The sequence below is a fragment of the Acipenser ruthenus genome, chromosome 53, assembly GCF_902713425.1.
Source record: "Acipenser ruthenus chromosome 53, fAciRut3.2 maternal haplotype, whole genome shotgun sequence".
NCBI lineage: Eukaryota > Metazoa > Chordata > Actinopteri > Acipenseriformes > Acipenseridae > Acipenser > Acipenser ruthenus.
In genome coordinates, this window is record NC_081241.1 from 5,337,670 (window position 1) to 5,351,539 (window position 13,870).

General features: G+C 40.3%; 1 pseudogene; it reads right to left on the reverse strand.

Annotated features, from left to right (window-relative positions):
- Window positions 1–4,541: 4,541 nt before the first annotated feature.
- On the reverse strand, window positions 4,542–8,993 carry LOC117432812 (amine sulfotransferase-like; annotated as a pseudogene).
- Between the last annotated feature and the right edge of the window lie 4,877 nt (window positions 8,994–13,870).

Here is a 13,870-nt window from a genome sequence, read left to right on the forward strand (position 1 = left end):
TGTGTGTTGTTTCTAAATTATTGGGATGGGGTTAGAATGAGTGTCATGAGAAGCCCTTGTGATCTGTGCATTCAGATCAGAGTGTCATGAGAAGCCCTTGTGAACTGTGCATTCAGATCAGAGTGTCATGAGAAGCCCTTGTGATCTGTGCATTCAGATCAGAGTGTCATGAGAAGCCCTTGTGAACTGTGCATTCAGATCAGAGTGTCATGAGAAGCCCTTGTGATCTGTGCATTCAGATCAGAGTGTCATGAGAAGCCCTTGTGAACTGTGCATTCAGATCAGAGTGTCATGAGAAGCCCTTGTGATCTGTGCATTCAGATCAGAGTGTCATGAGAAGCCCTTGTGAACTGTGCATTCAGATCAGAGTGTCATGAGAAGCCCTTGTGAGCTGTGCATTCAGATCAGAGTGTCATGAGAAGCCCTTGTGAGCTGTGCATTCAGATCAGAGTGTCATGAGAAGCCCTTGTGAGCTGTGCATTCAGATCAGAGTGTCATGAGAAGCCCTTGTGAGCTGTGCATTCAGATCAGAGTGTCATGAGAAGCCCTTGTGAGCTGTGCATTCAGTGTCCATGTTTACACTTCATCCTGCAGTACCGCTCTACACCCTTCATTGTCCTCAAGGTCACACTTCACTTTCTCATTGCAGTTCTGTGAGTTCAAATAAATCATTAGTTTTTTTTTTTTAAACAGCAATGTTCTATTTCTAGTTAAATAATAATTTTGATACTAGCTGCTGCACACATTTACTTTTAGGAAAGGCTAGGATACTCGTGGAGTATTTAGCAGTATGAACAGGAATAAAAATAATGCTCTTTTACATGAAGTAAAATATACATATTACAGTATCTTGTTATTATCCTAAATTCAAAAACCCATGTGTGGAATGCCTGCTTTTTCTTTTAACTGTGTTTCCTACATGTTACAAGGCAGTATAAAAATAAAAACACATATTTATTTGTGTTATATTTCTCATATAATACACTTTAGCTGGAAAGTAAAACATTGCTTGATGGATGTGGTCCTCTGCCCATATATCACATGTCCCATTTGGGCAGGTCAGAGGTCAAACATAAAACAGTTTTAAACATAAAATAACTAGTCATATATATTTATATAAATATGGATGCATACACAATTTATATATATATATATATATATATATATATATATATATATATATATATATATATATATATATTAACGAAAATAAACAAAGAATAGTGCATTTATAAGACAAACCATATCATAAAACAGACTTTCAAAAAAACAAAATATGCCATCCATCCATAATCTTCTTTTAATCTTGTACTTATCTGTCTAATAACAGGAAACAACAAGAAAATATACTTATTGGGCTCTATGTTGCTTACGTGTTCGTAAATACTGCAAATTCGTAGCCTCCGTCCTTCCTAGAATTTCTGCGTGCGATTTACTAAGCAACTCTTTTTCATGAACAACTATCTTAATTTCACCGCAAGTTTATGAACAGCATAAATTACTGGTCATTATACAGGAGAGATCAGAATTTGCATCTCAATATAAATAGTCACAATGCTGAACTGCAATGCAAATATAATAGGATCGAACTATGGCTTCTGCAGAGTTCAAACTTGGTGCAACTATGGCACCGGCCAAAAAGAAAAGGAAAAAATAAGTACATAATAAATTACTGAGAAGAAAAGATTTCAGTTTGTGTTTAATGAAAGAACTCTGCAGTGATTTGTTTCCGTGTGTAGCGTGCCCACACCTCGGTGCAACAAGGGTTAGGTTCAGGTAGCGTAGCCGCTCCCACCACCTTTGATAACCCTAGAGGTCGGGGGTTAAATTAGGGTAAGCTTGTGCATGTATTTAAATAAGTGAGGTGGGCGGGTACTACGTCAAACACAAACAAAAAAAAAATCTAAAGTGCTAAACAATGTGCAAACAAAATGACAGAAAGTGAACTCAATAAAACCAACTACAAGATCGGGCAACCCATAAAAATTAATAAACCAGACCATATAAACTTTAAAACACAAGTGCAATCAAAGCAACAAAAAAAACACCCTTCTAAAACATGTACACACAGCTCATCTAAAAGCACACATACACAATATCCCTCCCCTGACGTTAAAGCACAGTCTAACTCTAATACAACAATAAGTACAATAATTAAAAGAATACACACAGATCGATTTAGGAAGGACACTGCCAGAAGCAAAACAAAATGCACTTTACCAATCTTGGTGTTTAAACACACCGCAGTCTCTTAACAGTCTCTTCCAGCCGCCTTCCAGCAAGCCAGCACAAAACAGTCCTTTCGTTTGAAGATTCACCAGTAAAAGTCCTGCATGATCTTATCCAGCGCAACAGCCATGATAAACAGTCCATTAATTTACAAACCTAACGTTACTTACCGTAACCCTGGTTCCCTGAAAGAGCCGTCACGAGGTAGAAGGAACGGCAGTATATGAGGGATGCATCAGAAACGCATAACCCAATGGTTAGCGGTGTGAGCTGACACCCTCAAGGACCCTTGTGCCTAATGAAGGCAGGGCAGGATCTACCACTCCGCTGAAGCAAACGGTGATGGGTAGAAGGGCCAGTTCCACAAACTGATTAATGTGGAAGGTTGTTATCACCTTGGGGAGGAAAGCAGTGTTGGTACGCAGAAACATCCTGCTGCCATCCTCCCAAATATGCATGCAGCTCTCTGACCCGCTTTGCAGAGGTGATAGCCACGAGGAAGGCTGTCTTCATAGACAGGTACTTCAACTCTATGGAGTGTATGGGCTCAAACAGTGCCTTCATGAGAGCCTCCAGAACAGTATTAAGGTTCTTTTCGGGGAGAACAGTCCTCCTGGGAGGGTGTAATCGCCGAGCGCCTTTAAGAAATCGGGTAGCCAAGAAATGTGCACCCAGAGACACCGAATCTAAGGGGGCATGGCATGCAGAGATAGCCGCTAAATACACCTACAAAGTGGAAGGTTCCCTACCAGCATCAAGCAGTTCTTGCAAAAATTGCAAGATAATTGGCATAGGGCAAGAGATTAGGTCATGGCTTCCAGCCAGATACCAAGCTTGAAAATACCTCCACTTGTAGGTGTACAAAGACCTAGTGGAGTCTGCCCTAGCATTCTGCAAAGTACCGACAAACACATCTGATAGGCCTAGGGCTAACCAGCGGTCGCTTTCAGGGGCCAGACCCACAGCCGAAGAGTTTCTCTCGCCTGACTGAGGAGATTCATACACAGTGGGATCTCCCAGGGCTGGCCGTGTAAAAGCTGGCACAGGGTCGAGAACCAGATTCTCCTGGGCCACCTGGGGGCCACTAGGAGAACTGATGCCATTGGTGCACTGGGATTGTTATAAAGAAATCGTTTTTTATGATTGTTTAAATAATTTACTGTAAGCTACAGAATACCATTTCATTTTTTTACATTTCTCTTAAAATATGATGTTTGCAATCATTCCAATTGTTCTAGGTTCTGTTGCTGCAATGTTGGGTTATTAACTGCATTAAATATGTGTTCTTATTCCATTCCAATCACAATGGGACCCTTCTGTGCTGCTCACTATATATATGGTCACTTCCTGTGTGATTGGTCACATGACCAGCAAGAGCACTGAGGTGATACTGGTGTTGTACTCGGAAGAAGCAGTAGCTTGTAGGTTTATAGTGTGGTCTGTGATATATCTGCATATATTAAGTTGAAGTGTAAAGAAAGAGTTAATGAAAAGTACAAACCTATGTTTGAGATGCAGCTGTGTTGCTCTTATGTGGACAGTCTGTGCTTCTATCAGGGAGAGAATGTCTGATTGTCAGGGAAAGGGGCAATAAAATGAACACAACTGAACTCACCTGACCTGATGCAAGTAAGAGTGGCCTGATCAAAATGCTGTTGACACACAGAGATAAGCCAGCATATAAAGTGTGCATGCAAATGGGGCTTAGAGGATTAGGTAACTGATCATTGCTTGATTTCTGTTTATAAACAGGTGCTACATTGTTGTGTCTAATGATAATGTTTAAGCAGTATGTGTGTAACTTTTGCTTAAATCCTTGTTGTGTGTGCTCCTTAAGACAGAGAAAGAAACACAAATAATAATAAAGCATTGTGACAAAGGGGCAAGTTTAAAGTTCTAGGTGATGCAAACCGTTTGCCAGTTTATCCTGCACACTTGTATATGAGGGGGATTGATAGCCTCCAGTCAGTTCCACCTGGGAGTTCAAGGAGATCGGAGTGCTGTGCTGAATGCATTGAGTAACACCACGGATGCTGTCATGGAAGTGACTTGCAACTCCTTTGCTGTTTTGTGTTGATTTAAAAAAAAATGAGACGAGAGAAATGTTATAATATTGACATTATATTTGCATCAACAATGAAAAAATACATTTAAACATTGAGATACATTTAAAGATAAATCACAGTTTAGCCTAAACTGTTTCTTTCTATAGAGATCTGAGTACCAACACTCCAACAGCAGTGTGATAAAATAACCATCTATGAGCAAGGAGATTTTTGATGAATACGCAGTATTAAATCAGATTAATTAATATCTCCCCATTATGTATTTCTTAGAACTGAACCTGCCAATCAGGAAGCGTCTTCATTAAGATCCCAGACGAACTTCAGAGGCAGGTCTTTCATTCTCTGCCGGTACACCTCTTCAAAGTGATTGCTTTGAGCAACTGTCAAAGTGTTCTTCCAGTCTCCAACAGTGCCTGCATTTAAATTGAATAACATATTAGAACCATTCTTTATAAATGGAATCATTTCACAACTTACTTTCTCCCCAGTTTAGAATGGCCCAAAAAGTTCTCTCACACCACAGCAATTCTCCACACAGCTCAGGAGAGCTGAAGGTTCAGTGCGAGTCCTCTGATCCCACGACCAAGCCATTTCCTCTTTTACACACAGGAACTCAAGAGGATGTCAGAGTGCTACCAGTAACCAGTAGGACAAAGGCCAGCCCTGCAGGTGTCTGCTCTGAGCTCACTGAGCTCCTGGCCAGTAGGGACCGTTGAAGCGTGATGAGGAGAAACAGTCCCTGCCGGTTTTGCCTCCCTAACCAAAGGTACTGCCAGAGCCAAAGTGACACTCCCCTGTGAATACTGATATGCCAATGGTTTATAAATGTTTAGAAAAGATTATCCCCATTGTCATATGCTGTATGCTGTAAACTGATTGTAAAACGGCTGATGCACTGACATCACAGACATTATTAGTCCATTATTTCTGTCATCATAACATACTGACTGGCTCTGTTTTCACTCAACTAAAAACATGCATGCTGTTCTGTATGCATTAGTAATACAGTTGCTCATATCTAGCGCTTGTGTCTCACAGCAGGTGTCTTTTTAATTAGTGCAGTGTGTGGCGTCAATGCAATTGCTTGTTATTTAAAAAGGCAATACTGCAGTTTTACCCTTGCGAAGAAATTTTCCATTGTCTTTGAGAATGGCTTTCTCGGGCAGGAATTCATAATTTGCTTTCGGGTCATTTTTCATGTTTTTGAAAGTAGCTTTTTCCACAATCCTGTCGATGGCCGAATCCTGGAGGCGCTTTCCAAGGAAATGACACATCTTTAGTACAGCTCCCCTGAGATCCTGATAGGGAAAATAAAGGCTGTGTTCAATGTCATTATGCATAGTTGCAATGTACTTACTGTGTAAATCTGTGTGCACGCTATAACCATAACCATAACCCTGAGAAGAAAGTGCGTTTAAGTGATGGAGGTCTTTATAGGAAACATGACCCACTTCAGTGCAATGTCTTTATAAAGATGAAGAATATTCAGTCCAGTTACCTGGATCATTTCTTCATATGTTAAGAAGAGAAAATTTAACTGCTCCCTGTGGGTGTACCATCCTCTGACGTGGTCAAACCAAGAGCCTGCTACCACTGTGAGAAAGAGAATAAGGATCCGAGCAACTAATAAAACAGTTAAGAAAATAAATATTAGGAAAACGTAGATGAGGTAAGTGAGCCCTTTAATGAATACAGTTCTCCATATTATTGTTAAACTGTATCATGAATTAGTGAAGGGTTCTTGAATACGCAGTTTAATATTAATGCATCCTCCATAACAATATAACTGAAAAGAAAGTCAGCAAGCATTTAATAATTGTCTGTGTTTGTATGCTGTAGTTTGTGGGGATTCTTGTACTGTTTGAGAGATTTGTTTTGATTCCATTCCTTGATTATTAGGTGTGAAGATACATGCAAGTACAATGTGAAATACAGTATATCATTCATAAGTAATATAAACAGTGACGGCTGGTTTCTCAGACCCTGCTTACCACCAACCTGGACCGACCCAATGTAACCTTGGGTGAGGTAGTCCCAGATTAGTATGAATCAGGATTTACTGTTTCACTTGAGAAGGTACAGAGAAGGGCAACTAGGCTGATCTCAGGACGGAATGGCATGCACTATGAGGACAGGTTAAAATATTGACATCTCTCCAACTTAGAAAAGCTCTTTTCAAAATGACTTCTCTAGTGCACTGGGGTTTGAGATCTGTCCTCTAAATCAATGCAGGAAGAGCGCTAGGGCTCTGGACTCTTGGCTGGAGGGTTGTGGGTTCAATCCCAGGGAAGCGGACACTGCTGCAGTACACTTTACCTAGACTGATCCAGTAAAAACCCAACTGTATAAATGGGTAATTGTATGTAAAATAATAAAAAAAGTGATATCTGTATAATGTGAAATAATGTATAATGTGAAATAATGTGATATCTTGTAACAATTGCAAGTCGCCCTGGATAAGGGCGTCTGCTAAGAAATTAATAATAATAATAATAATAATAAATGAGATTGCTGTATTTGACTGTAACCCTTGCCCCCTCTTTACTCAGCCATCAGGCAACAATAATGGGTTTGTTCATACCTGTGCTCCCACACTGCACCTTCTTTTAAAAGAGGTTGATTTAGAGATTATTACACCTAAGTTACAGGACATTACAGTATAACATCAACCTGAAAAAAAAGAAAGATTACTTGATTACCTTGTTGTGGCAGTGTGACCCTGCCTTGTGCGTATTGTTTGTTTATATGTTGCATGTAGTGTGTTAAATGTTGGTGTATAGTCATTGGTACACGGGATATAAATGGGTCTGTGTAGTACGTGTGATAAAATGTATATTTGTATTCAGCCACGAGGGTTGCACATCACTTCACGTGCTGATTAAAATGTAATACTATGTGAGCACGGGGAAGGACACGTAATTAATCCATGTGCAGTTGTACTGCGATTCTAATTGAATGATTGATTAGCAATCAAGTCTTGGTACAACTGCATAAAAGACGCACATTGTCACTCAGTCGGGGTTGGGTGTACAGAGAGGAGGTACGGGGAGATAGAGAGGAGACAGAAGCGAAAAATAACAATTGCTATTCGTTCAGCACGGTACTTGTTTGTCCGTTTCGTCCATTTTGTGTTTGTTTACTGTTTTGTTTGGCCCTTGTGCCCGTTTGTTTTGTGTGTTTTATTCAACTCTTTTATTTTGAATTATTATTTAATAAAGAAACCGAGCACTTTCGGGTCTCGGTTTTAAACCGCAGCTGCTGTATGTCTCAGTTTCTGGTCTGTGACGTCACCACACCTCACCACTGCAAGCCATCCTGCCACAGTTGGTGTCCAGAAGTGGGACTACAGCGCCTCCAGGAGTCAGACTGGAGAGTTGTGTGTGAGGGAGAGAAAAAAAGAGAGTTCTGAGAAGAAAAAGGAAAAAAAAAGTTTTTGTGGAAAAAAAAGGAAAGAAAAGAAAATAATTGTTTTTTTGGGGAAAAAAAATATAATAAATAAAATAAGGAATAAGATGGGAAGAAGTGGGCGGAGGAAGCAACAGCAACAGCAGCGTGGGGCCGGTCGCAGGTCCCACTGCATCTCGACCACACTGGACGTCTGCCTCACCTGCTTGAAAGGTGAGGAGTGGTGCTTCGCTATTGGTGAGGTTGGGCACATATTATCTGACCAACCCCCTCCATGGCAGGAGAAGGAGGAGCCAGAGCGTCCAGCAAGGGTGAGGGAGGACCTGCATCCTCCAAAGAGGACGACTGCACTCTCCTCTGAGGGAGTCTGGGACTGGCTGGCGGAGCTGGGGAGGGATTATGAGGAAGCCCTCCCTGCAGTGATCAACCTCCTGTGGGCCTGAGATGGGCTTGCCCCTCCCACCTCCACTAGCAGAGGTGAATACCTGTTGGTTCCGTCTCCACCGCCGTGGGAGGACTGCTTGCCCCTCCCACCTCCACCAGCAGAGGGTGAATACCTGCTGGTTCCATCTCCACCTCCATCAGCAGAGGGTGAATACCTGCTGGTTCCACCTCCACCGTTATGGGAAGGACTCCTCCTGCCCTGCCTCGCTCTGCCCAAGGATGCCTGCCTCGCACCGCCCAAGGATGCCTGCCATGCATCGCCTGGGGCTGCCTGTGGCTCCGATCGCATGGGGTTGCCTGTGGCTCCGCATCGCCTGGAGAGCCACCAGTTACAGGGTACGAGGAAGAAGTGGAGCTCCCGCTGCCGCCTCCATGGCCAGGGGCTCCCCTCCCGACTTCGCCTCCAGAGGGTCCGCTGCTGCTGCTGTTGCCTCCCGAGGGTCTGCTGCTGCTGCTGCCGTCGCTTCCCGAGGGTCCGCTGCTGCTGCTGCCATCGCCTCCCGAGGGTCCGCTGCTGCTGCTGCCATCGCTTCCTGAGGGTCCACTGCTGCTGCCGTTGCCTCCCTGATCCAGATAAAAGTAAGCTAGATAACAAAATATATGGTTACAAAATCCAGATCACTTTGATCCAGATTAGAAGTTTTGAAAAGCCGGCCCTTGGTGATGAACACAATCAGGAGACCTTGCCTTACCTGATTTGAGATAGGTGACCAGAAACACGTCGCTGTCTCAGATCTCAAAGTCCTCCAGGGAGTCGATATACTCTGGTGTCACTGTGTCCTTTGGGAAGTTGTATCCCTTGTACTGAAACATGTAGGTTTCAGATAACTTTGCTGCAGTGTCTGCCATTGCTGGTTGTCAGGACGTGGTCATTTCTGTATATCAATTATATTAACATATTATACCCACCCCTCGTTAAATCATCCCTTGCTATACTGCGGATTTGGATATATCGCGGCCCTGGAGTTGCCTCCCCATTTTTACAGTCTAACTGCGCATGCCTTAGCTGCAATATACATAGGCCAATTAATTTAGAATTACTGTTCATTTTATTTCGTACTGCTCGTCAAACAATTAAAAACAAAGCATTAATATCGTGCTGCTGTCATATACACCCGCAAATCTACTTGCTGAAGCAGTTTTTATTTTAGCCATTGAGGTGTTCACTTGTGGCAGTAATGCACTAGCAAAAGTCACAGGGCAGCAATGTCCTATCCCTAGCAACAAGCTTCCTATGTTGGGAATGGATTTTTCAATGCAGTGAGTTTGTGCATTTGAGAAAGGTGAGGAAGACTCCTGAAATTAATTGGAAACTAATGTTGATGAGAAGCAATTACCCTCCGCAGTACAAATTAAAACAGTGTGCTGCTTTTTATATGAAAATTGAGAAAAAGCGGTTTCGTAGAAGATTTATATTGGACCCTGATGCCCCCGATAAAACGAGGGAGTGGTTGTACAGTATTTGTTACGTTCACCTATTTGTTTTTCTATGGGTTTCTCGCTATATTTTGGTCCTCGATATATAGCATATATATTGGACCTCAACACCCGCGATATAACAAGTGAGTGGTGTTCTTGCTAATTTATTTTTTCATTAAAATGGACATACATTGTAACAGGGCGAGGAGCCCTGTACGTATTTATGTTTATTTTTAGAACGGGGTCTCCCCCTCTGCCCCTGTGCAGTGTTATTTTGTATTATGATTTATTTATGACGGCGTAGCCGTGTGTTTTAGTTTGTTTAGTCACGTGGATGGGAAGCCTCATCCAGAGCAGTTTAATTAATAAAGTCGTGCAGATTGTGGCCGAGGGGTAATAGAATAATTACTAGCCAGTTAAACCCCTTGGCCACGATATAAAAGCCTGCAACTCACTCGAGGAGGGTGTATGACAGAGAGAGAGAGAGAGAGAAAATTAAATACAGGAACAGTGAAGGCTACTGCCCAGCCTGACCTGTATTGTTTTGTGTTGTTTTCGTAGTATTTTGTGTTCGAGATTTGTTCTGTTTAACCTTTTTATTTCACTCTGTGAGCAAGTCTTTTTGTTAAAACCTTTTATTTTATTTTTGTGTTATTTAAATAAAACGGCGCCGCTGCGTCTTTTATTTTGAATCTGCAGTGCTTGGTGTCAGCGTGTTTACCTTCCTGCTTCTGACCTGACATCACCGCCCAGCCACATATTTAAATGTAGTCAATGACATAAATAATACTGATAACACTTGAATTGTAGATCAGTGATTTCTGGAATAAATGTTCACTTAAAAATGTGTGCAGTTTGAAAAAACATGCTCTGAATGAACTGTATTTACTGCTGTACTGCCATAAGGGGTGCTGCAGGCAAAAGCAGTGGCGTTTGTATAAGAATGTTTGCTTTGTGCCTTTTTATTTTTAGCTTCTCCAGCTCTGCTGCTGTTACTGGGGGATCGTGTGTTTTGTCTTTTCCACTTTTTCTTAGTTTTTTAATTACTGTTAAGAACATGTTAGCATTGTTAAATTCTGCATCTTTTGCTGACTTCACCTTTCTCCAGTATGGCGTGTCATTCAAAAGGTGATTGCTACCAGCTTGTAGAGTTATATGCTGTATTATATGGTCCATCTTTATTCTTCATGGAGCCGACATAAAATTCCCAGAGGAGCGTTCAACTTGTACTTAGAAAGAACATTAAATGTAAGTTTACCTTTTTCATGAAGACAGTTTTGTAGGTTATTCACAGCCCATTTAGAAGCCTTTATTGTGTTTTTTTCCCCCTGTTTCGGTCAAGTTTGAGTTGATTTTATTTCGCTGTGCCATTTTTCTTTTAAAGACATTTGAATTACTGGTACTTTGTCTGGTTCAGGAAATTAAACTTAACTATTCAACAATTTTTCCATTAAAAAGTAGCACTTGATTTTGACATTTTTTAAAGCTAGTGGTTACTTATAGATATTAAGGGGGTTATTTTCAAAGGAGATCCGCTGGAGGATAGGCCTATATGCAAATTATTCTGACCGTTTTTTTTTTCTGCACCTCTGTTTTTCTCACCCATTGAGTATTTTCTAAATCTGCAGAAAACACAAGGTGAATCTCTCCGCTAGTTTGGTTCTGTAACAGGGTGAGGATCCCTGTACATGATTGTTTATTTATTTTTTGAACGCGGTCTCACCCTCCGCCGCTGTGTCTCATTCGTGTTATTTTGTATTTGTGTTTTATGATTTATGTGTTTATTATATAGGACGAGCGAGGTGCCGTCCTTCAGGGTCTTGTATTTGTTTTGTTGTATTATTATTATTATTATTATTATTATTATTATTATTATTATTATTATTATTATTATTATTATTGTTATTGTTATGGTTTATTTATTTATAAATATGACGGCAGAGCTGTGTTTTGTTATTATTAAAAACCTGGTGCAGAAGGTGGCCATCTCCCGAGTTAATTAATTGTTTAATTGTTGCTAATCGGGAGATGGTCACCTGTATATAAGCCTGCAGCTCGCTGCGCTCGGGTGGGTGTTCGGAGGAGTGAACGAGAGTGAGAGAGAAATAAATAAATAAATAAATAAATAAATAAATAATAATCAATGGTGATTATAAAAAACTATAGGAACAGTTTAGGTGATTGCCCAGCCTGACCTGTAGTAAGTTTTGAGTTTTGTGTTTTGTTTTAGTTTGAATATTTATTTTGCTCTGTGAGCACTGTTTTTGTTTAAATACAATTAATTTTGTGTTGAAATAAACGGTGCCGCAGCGCCTTTGCACCGCAATATTTTTGAGTTTGTTTTCTTCCTGAATCTGGCCTGACGTCACCACTTAGCCATCCTGTCACAGGTTAATTAGTTATTCAGACGCTTTCTTTTGGGCGGAATATATAAAGATCTAAGAATCTATTTTCCAAAGACCAAAGTTGTGGATACTTTAAAATTCCACTACTTTGCATCTGCTTTAGAATGGTCAACACATAGATCTGCTGCTTCAGAATGGTCAATATGTACACTGCTGTGCAAAAGTCTTAGACATGTTGCATTTTTCTACTCTACTTTCTGCATTATGAACATCAACAATTTACTCAAAGCCTCCACTAGTGTTTTCTACTATTACAGCAACCTTGACTTTGCATAAAGAAGGAAACACACTGAGTGAAATAGCTCACACCACTCGATTTTCAAGGTGTGGTATCAGAAGCATAATCAACAAGTACAGAGAAACATCATCTGTAATTGACAAACCAAGGACTGGAAGACACAAAAAGCTGTCTAACAAGGATGAGCAATACTTGAAGATAATATCCTTAAGGATTAGAAAGAAGACAAGCATTGAATTGACAACAGAACTGGCAGAAAGCTCAGGTGTCATTGTCCATCAAATCAACAGTATGAAGGCAGCAGTGTGGAGTAGTGGTTAGGGCTATGGACTCTTGACCGGAGGGTTGTGGGTTCAATCCCCAGTGGAGAACACTGCTGCTGTACCCTTGAGCAAGGTTCTTTACCTAGATTGCTCCAGTAAAAACCCAACTGTATAAATGGGTAATTGTATGTAAAAATAATGTGTAAAAAACAATGTAATTGTATGTAAAAATAATGTGATATCTTGTAACAATTGTAAGCCTCCCTGGATAGGGCGTCTGCTAAGAAATAAATAATAATTATAATAATAATAATGGACTGCATTATAAATACTCAGTAGCATTCAGACCTGAAGGAACACGCACTGGGATAAACAAACAGGCCTAGTTTTCTTTTAAGCTGCACCCACAGTAACTGTTATTGATTTTGTTACAGGAAATAACCTGTTTAATCCACTGCTAATACTTTGTACACATTTAATCTGTGAGTAATGTGTGAAAGATAATTCAATTTGTTACTGTGATGTAAAGTGATAAACCCAGAGCTCCAAGAACAGTGTACTACCCTATAAAGCAAATACATTTTGTCGCGACCACCCCCATATTAAAACATTAGACCATAACTTTATATTTTAACTGTTTTTTCCCCGATTTCATGTAAATTGTGTATTTTTTCCTTAACCACTAAAAAGTCCAGATTTAGCTAAATACATACCAATATCACAAATTCAACATTTAAAATCAGTCAGTTTTGTTTACACTTGGCAAGTCAACATTTAGCTAACATTTCTAACAATGTTGTTGAAGCTGACTGTAATGTTGTTGAAGCTGACACCCTGGGATCCTTCAAGAAGGTGCTTGATGAGATTCTGGGATCAATAAGCTACTAACAACCAAACGAGCAAGATGGGCTGAATGGCCTCCTCTCGTTTGTAAACTTTCTTATGTTCTTATGTTCTTAACAAATAAATCGACGAAAAAATACATGTAACTTAACTCTTTTTTTGTTTGTTTTGTTTAAACTTGGCGATTCAACAGTTACCTGACAGATACATCTGAAAAACATTATCGTTCAGCAATTGAATCTTAGGTTTTCACACAATAGCACATCGGGAGCAAAGCGAACGACACGAATACAGCACGAGTACAAAAAAATGTAGCTAGTCATGAAAAGAAAAGACTGTCTCCTTCTGTCACCACACACTAAAAAAAGGAAACAGTTTAGGGAATACCACTGGCTTGTTAAAGAGCTAATGTGATTATTATTATTGGTCAACATTATTAAAACAAAGAAGCATCATTTTACTAAAATTAAGGTGAAATAAAGAGAGATAGACATACCATCAATTTCCAATTGTTATGCTATTTATTGACATGTGGCGTCCTTCTTTTTATTGTCTTTA